At 49.2% G+C, this 18,208-nt stretch overlaps 1 protein-coding gene across 5 annotated transcripts in view; it reads left to right on the plus strand.

Annotated features, from left to right (window-relative positions):
• The first annotated feature begins 3,668 nt into the window (after positions 1–3,668).
• The window catches only part of CTNNBIP1 (catenin beta interacting protein 1), a 52,957-nt gene continuing 38,417 nt past the window's right edge, over positions 3,669–18,208 (plus strand). For 3 of the 5 annotated variants that reach the window (XM_073796448.1, XM_033843599.2, XM_033843606.2), the window contains exon 1: positions 3,669–3,847. The gene's annotated coding sequence lies outside the window, so the exon portion shown is untranslated. Of the gene's footprint in view, positions 3,848–5,103; positions 5,197–18,208 lie in introns of all 5 variants that reach the window. The other 2 variants (XM_033843597.2, XM_073796451.1) reach the window with 1 other exon arrangement.

Below are 18,208 nucleotides of genomic sequence, written 5' to 3' on the forward strand. Positions count from 1 at the left end.
CATATATGTCTGGGAGCACAGAGAGGCCCTCCCCAAAGCTGAAAGGGTAAAATATAGAATCATAAATTTATTGAGTGAAGCGTGAAAAAAGGGTTGGTAGCATTGGAGTTGCGGGTGGAGATGGGGAAATAGGAGTGGCTATCAATGGGAGGGAAAGTCCTGGGTTCAGTCTTTACACATTTATTTATTCATGCAGTATTTGTTGAGCATCTACACTGCCAGCTACTATACTAGGTGGGAGTGGTTCACAGTGACCTCGTTGCCCTCCTGGAATTTATGGCCATGTTGGGACTGGGGCTGGCCTAGCATAGGTAAAGAAAAGTCTCCTTGAGTTTGGGATTAGCAGATACAAACTACTATATATAAAATAGATAAACAAGGTCCTACTGTATAGCACAGGGAACTATGTTCAATATGCTGTAATAAACCATAAAAGAAAAGAATATGAAAAAGAATATGTATATATATGTTAAACTGAATCATTGTGCTGTACATCAGAAACTAACACAACATTGTAAATCAACTACACTTCAGTAAAAGGAAGAGAAATGGTACTCATATGTACCAAAGCACAAAGAAGTATCCTGTGATCAAGGAATAGGGAGAGGGCCTGTGTGTGGTGGAAGCTCAGTTGGCAAAGGTAGTTCAAGGTCAGGCTGGAGCCAGATCATGCAAGGCCTTGTAGCCATGCTAAAGATTTTGAACTTCATCAGGAAAACAAAGAGGAGTCGTTGAATAGCAGAGGTGTGACAAGATCAGTACATTTTAAGAAGATCCCTCTAGCTGCTGTGTGGGCAATGGATTGACGGTGTTAGGGAAAGCCTGAATGAGGGCACACTTGGAAGTTAGTGCTGGAGTCATGGTGAGGGCTGATGATGGGTTAAACTGGAGCAGAATAGTGGAGAGGGTGGGAAGAGGGGAGATTCAAGGTATGGTCTGAGGGTGGAAACAACATGGACTGAACGTGAGGGATAAAGGAGAGCGTGGTGTCAAGGATACTCTTAAGTTTCTGGTATAAGCAACTTGGTGGAGTGGCGCCAGCTGTTGACAGAGGAAAGGCAGATTTGGGGACCTATTAAGTGTGAGATGGTTTGTGCAGAATTGGTGCAAGGTCTACTGAAACCATGGAACATACCATGATAGGTTCTCTCCCTTTCACTTTCCTTCCCTCCAAATCTTGGTCTCTGTGTCTGTCCAGTAACATTGCCTCATTCCTTCAGAATTTTCCATGGGATGGGTGGAGGATGATGCTAACATTTTTGAGGTCACATCCTTACAGCTCTTGATCCAACAGGAAAGAAAGAACTTCCCTTCATTTCCAATTCAGAAAGTTTCAGAGAAGGACTCCAATTGGCTCCGCTCAGGTCACATCCTCTTCTTAGCCAATGGTCAAGAGAATGCAGCACTTAAATTGATCAAGCTTGGGTTCACGTCTCCACTGTTTGCTTTTTTTGTGGAGGGGAAAGGGTAGAATACTATAGTTGGTAACCTCATCAGCACCTCTGGTGGGTAGACGGTGGGGAGGAGCAGTTCCCCAAAGGGCAGAGGCAGTGCTGGGCTGTCAGAACTAACAGATGTTTCCTGCCTCCTAAGCCTTCAGTGTTTCATTCTGCGTTAATCCTGCAGTAATACTGCTATCTAGAAATGCAGAATTTTCCAACTCTGAGCTGATGGGGTAGTTAAGGGCCTGGCTATGTTGATGAACTTATTGTAATTTTGAACTATAAAAACAATGTATTTATGAAAATTTTGAAAAAAGGAAAAAAGCATCCACTATTTCACACTGACACCTTTTCATTTTGTGCATTCCTTTCCCACATTTTTCCTTAAGCATATACCTTTCTTTTTTCCCTTCTTGCATGTGGGAATCTCAGTTCCCTGGTCTCATTTCCCCAACCAGGGATCAAACCCGTGCCCCCTGCAATGGAAGCGTGGAGTCTTAACCGCTGGGCCACCAGGGAAGTCCCTTAATTCATTTGTTTATTATTTTTTAAAATATTTATTTATTTATTTATTTTGGTTGCGCTGGCGGGCGCCTTAGTTGCGGCTTGCCGGGCTCCTTAGTTGCGGCTTGCCGGCTCCCTAGCTGTGGCATGCAAACTTTTAGTTGCGGCATGCACATGGGATCTAGCTCCCCGACCAGGGATGGAACCTCTGGCTCCCTGCACTGGAAGCTTGGAGTCCCAACCACTCTGCCACCAGGGAAGTCCCAATTCATTTGTTTAAACATCAATATTTACATGAAAATAACTTGAATATGTAAGTTTGTTGTATTGGTATGCGCTGGGAAACTTGAGGGACAAGCTTGTAACTGTATTGCAAAATATTGCTTGAGCTCTTGTTATGGGCCTGGTAGTCTGGAAGCTGATGGAGATACAGACATCATTAAAATCTATTTCTGGCCTTTAAAAGTTCATAATCTCATGACTTTTGATAAAATTAAAGTATTCCTCAATTGTAACTAAAAAGTTATTAAATCAAAAGAGCAATATGGACATTGGAGGATATAAATACAGTAAAAAAAAAAAAGTATCTTGTATCCTTGCATAGGGAAGGGAAAGAAAAGTGAGGGGAGTGGAAGAGGATGGGACAGAAAAGGAGTGAAAAGGCTGGGGAAAGCGGGGCAGTAAGGCCTCTAAACTGTGGTTAGTGTCACCCCATGCAATTGTTAAGTTAAATGTTGAAAGTGAGACCACACTTGAAGACACGCGTCCCTTTAAAAGGGAAGGTGGGTGTTCAGAGCAATTCTCATTTTGCCTAAAAGGGGCTGTTTCTCTCTATACTCTCTCCAGACAGAGCCAGATTAGCAGACATAGTCAGACTTCCTATAGAAACATTTTAATCAAGGTCACCCTTCTCCGCAGAAAAATGCACTCACTACCAATACAAACAGTATTCTAAGTTTAACCCACAGAGGACCATCCCTGGGCTCTCTGGGCTCGGTGGATCCAGGTTAGACAGGCCCCCAGTTCAAGAGTCGGCCTAAAGGTAGCAATACTCCCAGCTCCAAGACTCAGGAAGACCACTCCTCTAAATGTTTTGCAACCTCGTCCATTTCAGATTTTTCAGGGGTCCTGGGTAAATCGGTCTCACCAAGGATTCCGCCCCATCTGGCTGCTCCCATTTTTAAACACAGACCCGTGCGTGGGAGAGGCCATTATTTTTACGGGATCACTGTGCTTCTGGAGCAGCTAGGGACAGGCAGAGTTGCTTTACCGCAACGCCGGGTCCATCCTTAACCCGGGCTCCGCCCTCAGGCCGCCTCCTCATCCGAGCCCCCGCCCCTCCTCCCCTGCCAACCCCCGACCCGCTCCACCCCTTTGCTCTGAGAGCCGGTCGGCCACTGCCCGCGACCGGGTTCCACCTGCCCATCTCGTGGCTCCGCCCCGGGGCCACTGGTCCCGCCCCCTTCGAGGGGCCCAATGAGCGTGCCCGAGCACTCCTCAGCCCCCCCACTCAACTGGAATCCCCGCCCTCTGTCCGATTTAACCAATGAGAGCCAGAGGGTGTTCCTGGCCACGCCCACCACATCATCAGGTCACGCCCCCGGCGCCCGGCCCCCCCGGGGCGTTGCCGTGGCCGCGCCTCCGCCGCCCGAGCGGAGCCAGATGCCGCCCCCTCCGCCGGTCCCTCCCCCGGCGGCCTGGCGCCTCCCTCTCTCCCCGCCGCGGTGACTCACTGAACGGGAGGCGGAGGCTGAGGCGGTTGCTCCCGCTGCTGCTGCTGTTGCTGCTGCTGCTGCTGCTGCCCCCGCGGCTGCTCGGGCTGTGCGCGCCCCGGAACAGGCCGCCGCGCGCCGCTCTCGGACCCGCAGCCCCCGCCCGCCCGGCCGGGTCGGGCGGCCCAGGTAAGCGCCGAGGCCGGCCCTCGCCCTCAGCGCCTGGGCCCGCGCCGCGCCGGGGCTCGGGGGAGCCGCCGGCCCTTTGTCTCTCGGGGAGGGGCCGTGGAGGGCGACCCCGACCCCGCTCGGACCCACCAGCCGTACCCCCGGCACGGCGCCCTGGTCTGGGCCGGGCCTCCTGCCCCACCTGGCCCCCGCTGCTCCTGCCACTCGCCGCCCCCGCGACAGACCACCATCCAGCGGTCCTCAACCCCCTTTACCCCGGGGGTCGCCTCCACAGGTGTCCGAGCCATCCACTCTGTTGCTCACCCCACCGCGTTGGCGGGGTTGTCACCGTCTGTCGGCACTCCAGGTCCCGTGCCCTCTTGTGTCTTCCCTCACCTGCGCCCTGCTCTCAGCATCCTGACCCTCTGTATAGAGCCCTCCCATATTTTCCCAAACTAAATGCTGCCAAGATCTGGTCACTGATCCACGGTTCCTCTCCCTAGTCTGGTTGAACTGTCGTGTCCCCATCCCACCTCTCCTAGTGAGTGTTCCTAGACGGTGCACATTGTAGGCATACATCTCACCTGTATGGCAGGCGTGTGTATGTGAACCTGCAAGATTAACCACTCAGAGCCCCAGACTGCACTTCTCGTCTCCTTTCCATCATCCCCACCCCGACCACTTTCCTTTTTCTTGAACCTGGTAACCGAGACACTTAGGTCTGATACCCAACCTCTGTTAGGCCCCGCATGCCTGCCTCTCTCGTGTGTGCTGAACTTGTCTGAGCAGTACCTGCTGTCAGGTTAGCCCCTGGGAAGGCCCAGGAGGCCTGTGTTGGCCGCAGATGAAGAGTTTTATGAATAATGAGATGTGAGGCTGGCAGCACCTCCTATCTGAGAATCTAAGTACACTATAGCTGTTAATTACTTTGTCTCCTGTCACTCACACTACTTAGGGAAGTGTGCCTGGCCGACGGCTGGGTAAATTGAGGCACAGGGTGTGTGGGCAAGGGACCTGGAGGCAAGTCAGAGTTTGTCCTGAGGTTCTGCTCCCAAGTATCTTGGCTCTTAGCTCCCTGCTACAACTACTGGGCTCTAGTTCCTGGCTTTAGACTCTAAGTGATACTGATCTCTTGGGCCATTAAAGTGTCCAGAGAGACCAAGTTTCCTTTGATTTAAAGCAGGACTTTGAATTATAAATAAAGGTGCTGGCTGTTAAATGCCAGTGTGTCATTCATGGTTTCCTGGTGGAGTGAGTGGTCCTTGTGTATGTGTCAGGCAGCATTCCAAGCACCGGGGGCTACAGTGGTGAAGAGAGACACAGCCCCTGCCCTCCTGTAGCTGACCTTCTGAAGAGGAGGGATTAAACAAGTAAGTGGACAAAATAATTTTAGTCATGGTAAGTGCTGTGAAGGTGGGAAGAGCCAGTTTGGATTTTATTCCAAGTGCAGTTAGAAACCACAGGTGGATTTTAAGTAAAGAGGTGATAAGATCTGATTTGTTTTCAGAGATCATTCTGGCTGCTCTATTGAGACTGGATTGTAAGGAGCAGGGATACTAATTGGGAGACAGACTGTTGCCGCTTCCGGTCAAGGGATGATGGTGGCTTGGACCAGAGTAGGGGTAGCAGAAGTGAATAGGTAAAACCAGTCTGCTCCCCCTGAGAGAGGCTCAGAGCTTTAAAGCAAAACTTCAGGGAACACCGACTTCGAGTTATACTTCTGGCAGAGAATTTCTGGACCTGACCAAGCTCAGGTTTAGCTCAGCAAACCTTACTCAGCACCTGCTGTGGGCCAGGTACTGTGCTAAACTCTAGAGATACTGATGTGAACAGGGTGAATAGGGAGCAGTCTCCACATTCTAACAAGGTGCTCACAGAAACGTCACCCACCCCCTCCTTGAGGGAAGAGGGTTTGTAGGCTTAAAAATCAGTTCGAGGTGGAGGAGGGCAGAACACACTGGCCTTCATTCCCACATCCGGCTGCATTATTTAAATGAGAGCGTTATTGCCCTGCCTCTGCTGTAAGATGTTGCCCAAAGATATTGGGACTGATCTCATGGTGGGTGGGAGAGCAGCTCAGTGGCCGTGAACTTGAACCATTAACCAGAATAAAACTTGATCTCCACGTTGCTCCAAGTCTGGGCTGTCAGAACACATCCGAGCTATAAAGGACCGTGGGGCCGGGCCCCTCTTACGGTTGGGCACCTGTGGTCCCTAGAGAGTGAGTAACTCTTTTGAAATCCCATAGCTGTTTGTACATTTGCTAATGGTATCCGTCACTTTCTACCTCTCAGCTTCGTATGCACTTGCATGACCCTAAGCTTTCTGAGGCCAGGGTCTCTATTGGATTCAGCTTTTGCATCCCTCACAGCATCTAGATCCTGCCCCAAAAGTACACTCATCAAGTACGAGTTGACTTGCCTGGGTGTCTCACAGCACCTAAAACTAGAGCCCAGGAATCCTGACCCTGTCCATGTCTTTTCATTAGATTCCTCCTCAACCAGAGTGCACCACGGGCGTCAACCCAGCAGACTCCATGTCACTGAGCTCACAGCCCTTCCTTGATGGGCCTGCTCTCTCTCCAGCTCTGCCTACAAGGAACAGCTGCTGAGGGTGCTGACCAAGTAGTTACTCGACACTCGGCAGATAGGAAGCATAGCTCTTAATCAGAGCATGGACTTCATACCAAGACTATCTGGGTTTGGGTCTTGGTTCTGCCATCATGAGCTTCGTGACCTTCAGCAAGTAACTTAACCTCTCTGTGCCTCAGTTTCCCCATCTATAAAATATTAATACTTCATGGAGTTGTTGGGAGGCTTAAATTAAGTAATACCTATTAGATGCTTAGAACAGCACTGAGCACCTTGGTATGGCTTGGTTGAAGTAGTAGCTGTTATTTCACCATTTTTTTAATCTGATTTTTATCTCCCATCAGAATTTAAGCTCTTTTAGGGCAGAGATTTTGTCTTTTTTTTTTTTTTTGGTCTACAGTTAGACTTTGTAGGCACGCAATAAATATTTCTTAAATTGTATGGCTTATTGAACACCTACTGTGTGCCAGGCACTGTTGTAGATGCTGGGGATATAGCCAAGAACAAGATCACCAAGTTGCGTGATCTAATGAAGTTTACATTCTAGTGGGAGAGACAGACGGTAAACAAGTACACAAGTGAACAAAATAATGTAGGATGGTGAAAAGAGATGCACGGAGAATAAAACAGGGCAATGAGATGGAGAGTGCCTGGGTCATAATTTTAGCGAGCTCTGAGGAGGTAACTTTGAATGGAGACCCTGCGGATGGGCAGAGAGGACAGTAGAAGCAAGAAGCCTATGGCGGCTGGAGTGTACAAGAAGCCTATGGTGGCTGGAGTGTACTGAGTGAGGAGGTGGCAGGAGTGGGGTCTGTGGCCACAGTGAGGAGTTTGGATTTTACTCTTCAATTCTGAACAGTGGGAGGTCACTGCACAGGAACCTTTCCTGGGGGTCCATCCTAGGAGAAAGACCTGGATGATTGGAAGAGCAGTGAGCAGGCTCTCCTTGTCCTGGGAAGGCTTTTGGAGGCCATCAGTGTTGTACTTATTCCCCTCAGGTTTCTCATGTCTCTGACCTAGGTACCCAGGAGATGTGGGATCCATCAGCTAACTTAAGGAAGTTCCAGGTGTGTGTGTCTGTGTGTCCTGCAGATTCCATCAAGCCACCTTTCTCCCCTGAGTATGTAGGTAATTGGTCAATGTTTCTTGAGTTGAATGAATGAGCATCGCCAGCTCTTAGCATCTTGTCCTGTACAGCAGCTTGTCCTGTTCTCTGCATAAGGAAAAGCTTCTTGTCATGGTAGTGACTCTGGCGTAACCTTGGAGTTTTGCTGCTGTTCTTATGTGCATCAGGGACCCCCACATACCTGTATGTCACAGTGTCTTCACAGTGTCTTGTTTTGTTTTGTTTCTTCGGTTGCACCGCTCAGCTTGCAGGATCTTAGTTCCCTGGCCAGGGACTGAACCAGGCCCTTGGCAGTGAGAGCATGAGAGTCCTAACCCCTGGACCACCGGGGAATTCCCTGTCACAGTGTCTTTGTTGGAAGTGTACCAATATTGACTGGGCAGCTTTCCTCCCCCCCCACCCCATCCCCATTTCTCTACCAGTCCCCTGCTGAGTACCACCAGGCCACACTGTCACCTCTGAACACTTCCTGTATCATTATTTGATCTACACTCCTGCACATCACTTGATCCAAGTATGGTGGTACCTAGAAAGCATTGGCTGTCTTTAGTCTGGGCTGAGTGGAGTTGGGAAGCTCAGCAGAAATGGAGTTTCAAACCCAGGAGTTCAACTCACCAGGAATCCAAAGTTGGCCTCTTCAGACTGAGGGCAGTTGGCCAGCCTTTCAAATCCTCACTCAGGCATCCCCTTGTCTGTCAGTGTCCGTGATGCCAACCTGCTCTGCTAACCTTGAGAGGCCAGTGAGAGTTGGTAGGAATCAAATAGGACTTTTGTGCTGCAAGTCACTCTCAGGGTTCTGGCGTATTTCAGTGGCCGAATCGGAAATGCTTGTTAGTCACGTGTTGCCTGTCTCCTTGTAAAAACTAAACCCGGAGTGGGTGCAACCTTTTTCTCTTGTTACTGAATGATGACATTTTCTGTACTTTTTCTCACTTAGTCTTCACTGTAGTTTCTAAGTAGCAGTATTACCATTTTGCATATTCAGAAGCTGAGGCCTGGAAAGGTTAAGTACAATAAGCTGTTTGAAGTGAAGATAGTTGGGAACAAAGTCAAGATTGAGACCCAGTTGGTGGGACTCCTGTGTGTGAGTTCTGGACACCATATTAGATGCTGCCTTGCAGCAGAAACAACAGAGAAGAAAAGACATCTCCCTTAAGCCCAGCGTGCATGACGTTGTGAGGGTGCCCAGAGTTAGCGCGCTGGCTGCTGCAAAGAGTTTGAATCCTGTGCCTTTTCCCTGTCTCATCTGACCTTGGGCAAACTAAGTCACCTCCCTTTGCCTTACTTTCCTCAATTGTAAATGGGGATAATGATCCTTGTGCCTTAATAGCTCCCAGGGGCATTGTGATGTTTGGGCCAAAGTGCTTTTGAACTTCTTTTATGAAAGGGCACTGAGCCCCAACTGCTTATACTCTGTCATTAAAGACCTATTATGTCCTGATCCTCTGCAGAGCCTTGTTAGAGGGGGAAGACAACAGCCCCCAGAGGGAAAGGTGTCCTTCTGTTGGGGGGCTTCCTCCTTCCGAAGTTTCTTAAGGATTGAAGGTCATGAAAGTTTCTCCATTTTTCATGTTCATGTTGTTCTGTAGAAGCTTCTGGAAGCAGCATGTAAACTGTGCATCGTAACAGGTTCGAGGACCGTTGATGGCAGGGCAGAGAAGGGGGTTATAGGGCTTGGTTTCTAATCCCGGCGGTGATGTCTTTGTAATATAAACCAAGAACACAGAGATAACAAGAGGTGATGACTATCTTCCATTCATCCTTCCTTTCCTCCTTCCTCCTAATAACTCACTGATTCAAGTAATAAATATTTACTGAACTTTTATTACGATCTGGGCCCCATGGTAGGCCCTGGGAATACTGTGGTGAGCAGGGTATACTCATGGTAGGGAATACTGTGGTGAGCAGGGTAGAATTAGTTCTTATCGTACAAATCTTAGAATCTAGGGCCAAGAGGCTTACTATCTAGTTGGGAGTCGTGTGACTAAAGCAAGAACATGTTGGTGAGTGTTTTGAACTCTCAGGAGGAGAGTCAGGATATAATTTCCAGATGTCCACATCAGCCGCATGGGTACCTGCCCTGGACGGACGTTACGGTGGAGGGTTGGGTTTGGCTTCCCAGAAGAGCTGGGGAAGAGTTAGTAGATTGGAGCCCTTGTGTGTCACACTTAACAAAAGCTGTGCTAGTGTGGGTGTCTGTAGAAACAGTTAGCACCTTGGCAGTCCCAGTTAGTAAGAACTACGTTTCCACTTAAAAGCTTATTAACCCTTTGTTACCCGAGTTCAAGTCAGGGAAGAACGATCATGGCATTGAGCTCTTTCCACAGTTTTTTTTTCAAATAAAATTTATTTATTTATTTATTTATTTTGGGCTCTGTTGGGTCTTCGTTGCTGCGCGTGGGCTTTTCTCTAGTTGCGGCGAGCGGGGGCTGCTCTTCATTGCTGTGCGTGGGCTTCTCATTGTGGTGGCTTCTCTTGTTGCAGAGCACGGGCTCTAGGCGTGCGGGCTTCAGTAGTTGTGGCACGTGGGCTCCGTAGTTGTGGCGCACGGGCATAGTTGCTCTGTGGCATGTGGAATCTTCCCGGACCAGGGCTCAAACCCGTGTCCCCAGCATTGGCAGGCGGATTCTTAGCCACTGCGCCACCAGGGAAGTCCCCACAGCTTTCTGAAGTTATGCCATCAATCCAGTGCCTATCTTATGAGAAGACCATCAGTGCTTGTCTCCCCGGAATTCCCTGCCTGCCTGACAGGTCTCCCTTGGCCAACTTTGGAAAGCAGGCACACGGAGGCAGGCAGGCTGTGGGGCTGGCTGCATCGGTGCTCTCGGCATGATGCCAGGGACACCTCTGTCTGTGAGCCCCCATTGGGGTCAGTTTATGCAGAGTGGGGTGGGGGAGGGTTCTTTCTTCCCCAGGTCTGCCCAGCCACAGGCCTCAGGATCCCTCCAAAGAGTGCGGTCAGGGAGGCCCAGCAGTTTCTGCAAAAGCACCCAGTGTTCTTCCACTAGCCCTCAGGCCAGAGCTGGGGTGGAGAGGGCACAGGGCTGGCAGAGGCGCCTGCCCACATCCAGAGTGAGAGGAAGGTGCCAGGACAGGGCTCCGCTCCCGGGCAATGTTACTTTCACCAGCCCCTGCAGTGTCACTACCTTCCTGGTGCTGACCAGGTGCCCCTTCAGTCTGGAGGGCCTCAGAACCATCCAGCATCTGATCAGGAGGAAAAGGCCAGTCTGGTGAGGAGACCAGGTCACTCAGTGCCCCTGGGCTTGTTCTTGTGCGGTCGGAGCCCACGGTGCTGCCGGTTCAGCTGGGAGAATGTGACCCACTTCCATCTTCTCTTCCACGTGGAGAGCTGGGTGGGAGGCTTTTGGAGACCAGCTCCAATTAAGGCTTTTTCAGCCTGAGTATCTCCTGAGTATCCAGCCCACATGTTTCCTGCTGCTGGAATCCTGTGGTCCGTGTCCCTGAACTGAATAACAACTCCAAAACAGATGAAGTTACCGCCTTGTCGTTCTGCAGTTCTGGCTTCCACAAGTGGGGCTTCCTTCGGGGGTCAGGGTCCCTTTTGGATTCAGACACCTTTCACAGTGTGGGCCCCACCCTTGTTCTTCCAGCTAAATCACCTGGCGAACCAGGGGCCCAGTTTCCAAAGAGATGGGTTAGCCTTGACCTCCCTGCCCAGACCAAGGCCTCCCCGCCCCCTGCCCCAGGCAGCCCTGGCTTCCGACAGACCGATCCATCCTGACCCTTGTCCTCACAGTATGTCCTTCTGCTGCAGGAATATGAACTAAAATGTGTTTCGGACCCTCTAGGTTTCTTCCATTCTCTCCAGGTAGAGAGCATTTGAATGATTTTCCATTTATAATTTTATGTTTCTCCTGCGGCGGGGCTGGGGGGAGGGGCGTTGGAGGAAGACAGTTTAAACACATGAGGCTGTGGGTGCTGCCGAGATGATCTGGAGATTTTAAATGGTAAGGGGGTAGTTCTGAGCCCCTGAATGATGCAGTCTTACTTACTAAGGAAGGAGCAGAGGTGATAGAGAAACCGCCAAGGTCAGGTCCGCTGAGCTGTGATCTCAGACCTCTGTGAGTGCCGTTTCCCACTATGTGCTCCACAGCCGATCGCTGGAGTTGCAGGAAGATGGGGTGCTGGTGATTTTTAGGGGGAGCACGGTGGGGCCTACAGGCTGGTAAGCTGGCTTACGGGTGTCTCTCCAGGGCCCTGGCTCTACTTTCCTGCGCAGAACAGCCTTCCGGAGCTTACGGTGGGACGTGGTGGGGCAGAGTCAGCCAGCACAGGGGCAGAGTCCTTCATCCCTACCCCAGGGAAGCTGCTGCTGCCACCCGAGAGCCATCACTTTACGTCTGCTCCGGGACTGGCTGTCCACCCTCACCTCCCATCTCCGAGGAAGAGAAGAGCTCTCGCAGGCCTGTGAGCGATGGTGGCAGAGCTTGGGTGCTCAACAGCGGCCACGGCACTGGACTGGCTGGCTGGGCAACCAGCCACCAAAGTGGAGGAAGATCTTTTATTCTCCTCTTCTGACCCCATTCCACGTCCTTTAAAAAATATACATTGGGATTTTTTGGAGTAGGTAATATATACATAGTACAGAACTCAAAAGGCTAATTGTTGAAAACTAAGTCTTCCTCCCTCCCTGAAAGAGACGCCTCGAAAAAGACACCTGTTAGTGGATGTCTTGTGCATCTTAACCAGAGACCTCCTACACACGTACAAGTGCATCAGGTACGCGCTGACTGCACACGTGCCCGATGTGCACTGTTTTGTTTCCACACTGTATACACACTGTCGTGCACCTTACTTTTTTCACTTCACGGTAAGTACTGGAACTCATTCTGTTCCACCATCATCATCATCGTCATCATTTGGCTAATACTGCTTCACTTCTCCCGTGCTGGGTATTGTTAAAAGTGCTTTGCTTATGTTAATGCGTTTATTCCTCACAACAAACCTGTGAACTAAGGACTGTTACTGTCCACAGTTTGCAGATGAGCAAACTGAGGCACAGAGCCGTTAAGTTAATGTCTGAGGTCATTTACAGCTACCCCACTCCTTTTAATGGTTCCCTGGCATTCTTTTGATTGGTTATACTTATACTGAGCGATTTGAAAGCAAGTTGTGGGCTTCCCTGGTGGCGCAGTGGTTAAGAATCCGCCTGCCAATACAGGGGACACGGGTTTGAGCCCTGGTTCGGGAAGATCCCACATGCCACGGAGCAACTAAGCCCATGTGCCACAACTACTGAGCCTGCACTCTAGAGCCACGAGCCACAACTACTGAGCCCGTGTGCCACAACTACTGAAGCCCATGCTCCTAGAGCCTGTGCTCCGCAACAAGAGAAGCCACCGCAGTGAGAAGCCCGTGCACAGCAACGAAGACCCAATGCAGCCAAAAATGAATTTATTTAAAAAAAAAAAAGAAAGCTGAAGAGCTGCCCTTATTAAAAAGAAAAAAAGCAAGTTGCAGGTATCAGATACTTTGCATCTCCTAAGGCCATGCTCCGACATTATCCCAATACTATTTTCAGCCCCAAGGAATTTACTATTGACCCAGCAGTGTTCTCTGATATACAGCCCACATCCAACTTTCCCAACCACGCCCCTCACTTTGGCCTGCACCAGTTTTTAATCTGGGATCCAACTGAAGATCTCAACTTCACTAGGTTCCCAAGCTCTTTCCTCTCCCTTAGCCTAGAGTGTTCACTAGCTTTTCTTTGTCTATCACGACATTAACATTTTTTAAAATCCAGGACTATTGACTATTAGTCTGGTTTTCCTTAGAATTGGAGTAAAGGTGAACATTTTGGTGAGAAATGATTGTAGCTGACATTGTCCACGTCCCACTGGAGGCACACAATGCCAACCTGCCCCGCTTCTGGTGAGGCTGGGTTTGTGGATCACTCAGTTATGGAGCAAAGTTTTAAAAGTACAAAATAGTAAGTATATTAAAAGAAAACAGTGGGAGAAGGAAATAATATGAAATGAAATCTGTAAGTTATAAAATAAAAGATGTTAAAATCTGATTACATAAAAATCAAAACTCTACATGGATAAAATAATATAATCGAAAGAACAATGACAAATTGGGGAAATACGTGTAACAAATATCACAGCCATAGGACAAACTGCCTTAATATATAAAGAGCACTTGTAGATCAACAAGAAGAAGACTGCCAACCCAAGAAAGAAATGGGCAAACAACATAACAGATTGCTCTTAATGATCTGAAATGATGCTCTATTTCCTCATCAGGAAATGCAAATTGAAACTATAATGATATACCACTTCCCACCTATCAGATTAGCAACAAATCAACTTCTGCCAAGGTATGGGGGAAAACAGGTGTTCTTGCACCATTTTGGGGGGCACATAAAAGGTCACCATGTCCATGGAGGGCAACTTGGCAAAATATTAAACATTTAAACACATGCACCCTTTGCTGTAGCAACTAAGACTGTAGGGATTTATCCTATAGACAGACAAAAGCATAAAGATACATGTAGGGGTTTCCCTGGTGGCGCAGTGGTTGAGAGTCCGCTTGCCGATGCAGGGGACACGGGTTCATGCCCTGGTCTGGGAAGATCCCACATGCCGCAGAGCGACTAGGCCTGTGAGCCATGGCTGCTGAGCCTGTACGTCCGGAGCCTGTGCTCCGCAACGGGAGAGGCCACAACAGTGAGAGGCCTGTGTACCGCAAAAAAAAAAAAAAAAAAAAAAAAAAAAAAAAAAAAAAAAAAGATACATGTAGGAAAATACTGCTTCTTAATAGCAATGAAAGAGAGGGAGTTCCCTGGTGCTCTAGTGGTTAAGATTCGGCACTTTCGGGACTTCCCTGGCGGTTCAGTGGCTAAGACTCCATGCTCCCAATGCAGGGAGCCTGAGTCGATTCCTGGTCAGAGAACTAAGATCCTGCATGCATGCCGCAACTAAAGATCCCACGTGCCACAACTAAGACCTGGAGCTGCCAAATAAATAAATTAAAAAAAAAAAAAAGATTCGGCACTTTCACTGCTGTGGCCCAGGTTCAATCCCTGGTCGGGGAACTGAGCTCCTGCAGCCAAAAAAAAAAAAAAATAATAATTTGGCTTCCTTGGTGGCACAGTGGTTAAGAATCTGCCTGCCAATGCAGGGGACGTGGGTTCGAGCCCTGGTCCAGGAAGATCCCACATGCCGTGGAACAACTAAGCCCGTGCACCACAACTACTGAGCCTGCATGCCGCAACTACTGAAGCCCATGCTCCGCAGCAAGAGAAGTCACCAGAATGAGAAGCCTGCGCACCACAACGAAGAGTAGTCCCCACTCACCACAACTGGAGAAAGCCCATGCGCAGCAACAAAGACCCAGCACAGCCAAAAATAAATAAATTAAATAAAATAAATGTTAAAAAATATTCAAAAACAATAATAAAAGACAGAAAATTTAAGTGCTCAGCAACTTGTTAAAAAAAATTCTTTTTTTTTGGCTGCATTGGGTCTTCGTTGCTGTGCACGAGTTTTCTCTAGTTGTGGTGAGCGGGGGCTACTCTTTGTTGCAGTGCACAGGCTTCTCATTGCGGTGGCTTCTCTTGCTGCGGAGCATGGGCTCTAGGTGCCCAGGCTTCAGTAGTTGTGGCACATGGGCTCAGTAGTTGTGGCTCGTGGGCTCTAGAGTGCAGGCTCGGTAGTTGTGGCGCATGGGCTTAGTTGCTCCGCGGTATGTGGGATCTTCCGGACCGGATCGAACCCGTGTCCCCTGCATTGGCAGGCGGATTCTTAACCACTGTGCCACCAGGGAAGTCCTGGAACTTCTTTTTTGGGTGAGTTATTCTATTTGGGACTTGGAAGTCTTATGACTGAGTATCTTTCTGGCAGACTTACATGACTTTTCTAGAAGCAGGTAAGAACCAGTGCGTTGGTGCCTATATTTTCTGTTTTTGTTTTGTTTTAACATTGTGTCATGTGCTCCAGGTAAATTTGCAAGGAAGTTTAGTTCTCTGAGACTTAAAGTCTTAATCCTCAGGAATACCATCAAACTAATGTGTAGTGTAACTAACCTCTCTCTCTCCCGAACCTCCATATAAGCTTTTTCCTCTCAACTGAGAGTTTTTGCAGGAGGTCAGATTTTGCTTGCATTTTGTGGATATGGGCTTGTGAAAGGTCCTGGGTTTCATTTTATGAAATTTGACAGTCTGAGGTGAATAGCTGGCCTTTAAAACCAGGAGTCTTTTTGCCAGGGGAGCGCTCGCAGGCCAGTTTTGCTGGGAGCTTCTTCTCCCTCTCTGTGACTTGGTGACTAATGGTTCCATGGCTTTCGGGGTGGAGGATGTCATTACAAATGGGTGATGGGGCTTTGGCTTCTGAACTGGATTATCTGGGCGTGCTGAGTGGGTGGGGAGCAGAATATGCCATCCCAAAATATACCACTTTGGCATATTGATTATTTTGAATTATAGTTTCCTGAGAAACAGCCAGTGCAAGAAGGGCCCTCTGACCCTCCTTTATCCCCCTGAAAGCAGGAAATAAATCTCCCATGTGAAAGGTACCTTCCCTGTACCAGGGGGTAGAAGGCATCCTTATCACCAGAGACAGGGGATTCAAGGCTGAGAAGGCTGTATAAACAAACCTTGTTACTTCCTCACTAATTTACTACCCCAAGCCCAAGCTTCTTTGTCTTGTCAATTCTTCACAAATTTATCGTTTCTTTGTCTAAAAGATATAAAAGATGCCTGCTCTGGTCACTTCTTCAAGCCACATGTCTTTGGGGCTCCCATATGTACGAAATTAAATTTGTTTTTCTCTTGTTAATGTCTCCTGTCAATTTAATTATTAGACCAACCAAAGACCTTAAAGGGAAGAAGGGAAAAGTTTTCCTCCCCTACACTGGTCTGGGTGTTTGTGTGCAGCCCCCTGGGATTGGGGGTAGTTTCTTTCTTAGAGCTTTCACACAGCCCCTAAGGCCTCCCATCCATTTCTGTCCACTCTCCTGAGCTCTTCCACGGTGGCCCTGGCCCTGAGCAGGTGACTGTGGGTGGATTCCTGCTGTTTGGGGCGCTGTGTTTTCCCGTCTCCTCAGAGCCTGTGCATTTTCCCTGATCATCCCTCCCTTCCCCTCCAGCCTCCAGCGTCATTGTCTCCAGACTGGATGAGTTTTGTGACCCATCAGAAGTTCTCATCTTCATGCTACTTCCCCAGCAAGTTAATGGAATGAACACATGTAGATTCTGAAGTTGCCTCTGTTTAAAATCTTTTTTATTTTGATTATTAGCTTGTTAAACATTTAGGGAGGAAGGAAACTGAGTGTTCAGCAACCTCTTAGGGGGAGGTTTCCTTCTTCCTTGGATTATTTTTTGTTCTGAGGTGGCTGGAGGGAAAGGAGAGGGAAGGTCACGGCCTGTGTCACGGAGCAGAAGCAGTTATCCAAACAAACAAACAGTGTGGCTTATGTGACATGAGGGTGTAATGAATGCTTGCAGTGTATTGCAATAGTATGGATATGTGTTCGAGGTAAACAAACATAGCTTTATTTTTATACAAATTAACACGTACCTGTACGCTGAAAGCCTATAGGAAAGAGGAGGCAGTAATCCTAAAACTTATGTTCTTAAGGGTTTATGAGAAGCTTCACCCAGGAAGCCAGGCCTGGGGCCTCTCAGCTGGGTCCTGATGACAGCCATCCCCAGAGCTGAGCAGTGAGGAGTGGGCTGGCTCTGGAGGCCACCCCGGCGAGACTGAGCCCTTGCCCTGCGAGCAGCCCAATTGGTTTCAGGACCTAATTCTCGCAACAGGAAGCTGGAGGCCGTTCTGGCCCCATTCTGAGGGGATACAGTGAGCCTGGTCCGGGAAACTTATTTATTTGAAGACTTCAATGGAGGGAAGGGATGGAGGGATAGTGGGGGCAGAGCTGGAGAGGGCAGTGGTCCTTGAGCAGCCCACCTGCTGGCAGGCATCGGAAGACCTGGGCCGCCTTATCTGGGCCTGCCCCTGAGAACAAGGCTTGTCCCCTTCGGCAGGAGGCTGGTGTGAACGAGCCCATCTGGCTCTGAGTGAAGGGACCTTATGTAGCTCCTGATAAATAAACAGCACTGTGTCAGTTTTTCCCCTTCCTCTTTAAAAAAAAAAAACAGCCCTGCCACCAAAAAACAACAACTTTTAAATTTCCCAATTTAATTAACGTTTTAAATGGTGACCCTGCAAGAGTTGGCCTAGCTGTGGGCGGTGGGGTTGATGGAGCTTCCGTGGGTTAAAATTTCCATTCTGGCCTCTTTCTCTGGAGGTGACCCAAGGTCTGTGAAACCTGGCCAGGCTCCTTCCCTGGGATTATTAGGCTTGGAACTGGTCCTTCCGGCCCCAATTTGACTTCAGCCTGATCCCTAAGAAGGCTGACCAGCAATGCAGATTGAGTTTTCCCTTTGGGGGGTGGTGGTGGTGGGTTGTCAGCACGCTGGGGGCATCTCAGATGTTGATCTAGGTCACAGGAGAGAAAAGGTGTCCTTCTGCCACCAGCCTGCACAGGTGAGCTTTTGACACTGCCAGGTGCCGCTCAGCCCGCGGTGAAGGCCGTCCAGCTCGAGAGAGCCTGCCTAGGAGTGGGAGGCGGCGCTTGCACCCGCTCAAGCTGGGAGTGCCTGCCCTTACATCCACTCATAAAGAGACAAGGGCTCTGGAGTCTGCA

This window comes from Tursiops truncatus, chromosome 1, assembly GCF_011762595.2.
Source record: "Tursiops truncatus isolate mTurTru1 chromosome 1, mTurTru1.mat.Y, whole genome shotgun sequence".
Lineage (NCBI taxonomy): Eukaryota > Metazoa > Chordata > Mammalia > Artiodactyla > Delphinidae > Tursiops > Tursiops truncatus.